The sequence below is a fragment of the Sinocyclocheilus rhinocerous genome, unplaced genomic scaffold (genome assembly GCF_001515625.1).
Source record: "Sinocyclocheilus rhinocerous isolate Xijiao unplaced genomic scaffold, SAMN03320098_v1.1 scaffold2985, whole genome shotgun sequence".
In the NCBI taxonomy this organism is placed as follows: Eukaryota; Metazoa; Chordata; class Actinopteri; order Cypriniformes; family Cyprinidae; genus Sinocyclocheilus; species Sinocyclocheilus rhinocerous.
The window spans coordinates 243,907-244,410 of record NW_015661690.1 but is presented as its reverse complement, the minus strand read 5'-3'; the positions used below and the strand labels follow the sequence as shown (position 1 = coordinate 244,410).

Sequence of the window (504 nt, the reverse complement as noted above, 5' to 3'; positions counted from 1 at the left end):
TAAGTAGTAATATTTTGTAACTGATGCGGAACTTAATAGGTAGCCAGTGCAGAGACTGTAAAATTGGGGTAATATGATCATATTTTCTTGACCTGGTTAGGACTCTAGCCGCTGCATTTTGGACTACCCTTAGCTTGTTTATTGAGGATGCAGGACAACCAGCTAGCAGTGCATTACAATAGTCCAGTCTAGAGGTCATGAATGCATAAACTAGCTTTTCTGCATCAGAAACAGGTAACATGTTCCATAGCTTGGCAATGTTTCTAAGATGAAAAAATTTTGGTTTTGTAACATGAGAAATATGATTTTCAAAACACAAGTTGCTGTCTAATATAACAACCAAATTTTTGACTGTAGAAGAAGTAACAGTACATCTGTCTAGTTGCAAATTGTAATCCAAGAGATTCTGTGTACTGTCTGTTGGTCCAATAAGTAATATCTCTGTCTTACACGAATTTAATAGGAGAAAATTATTGGTCATCCAATCTTTAAAATTTTTAACAC

General features: G+C 34.9%; 1 protein-coding gene across 1 annotated transcript in view; it reads left to right on the top strand.

Moving 5' to 3' along the window:
• Nucleotides 1–504, top strand: part of LOC107726506 (egl nine homolog 2-like) — an 8,073-nt gene that overhangs the window by 2,992 nt on the left and 4,577 nt on the right. The gene's annotated exons all lie outside the window — the stretch shown is intronic.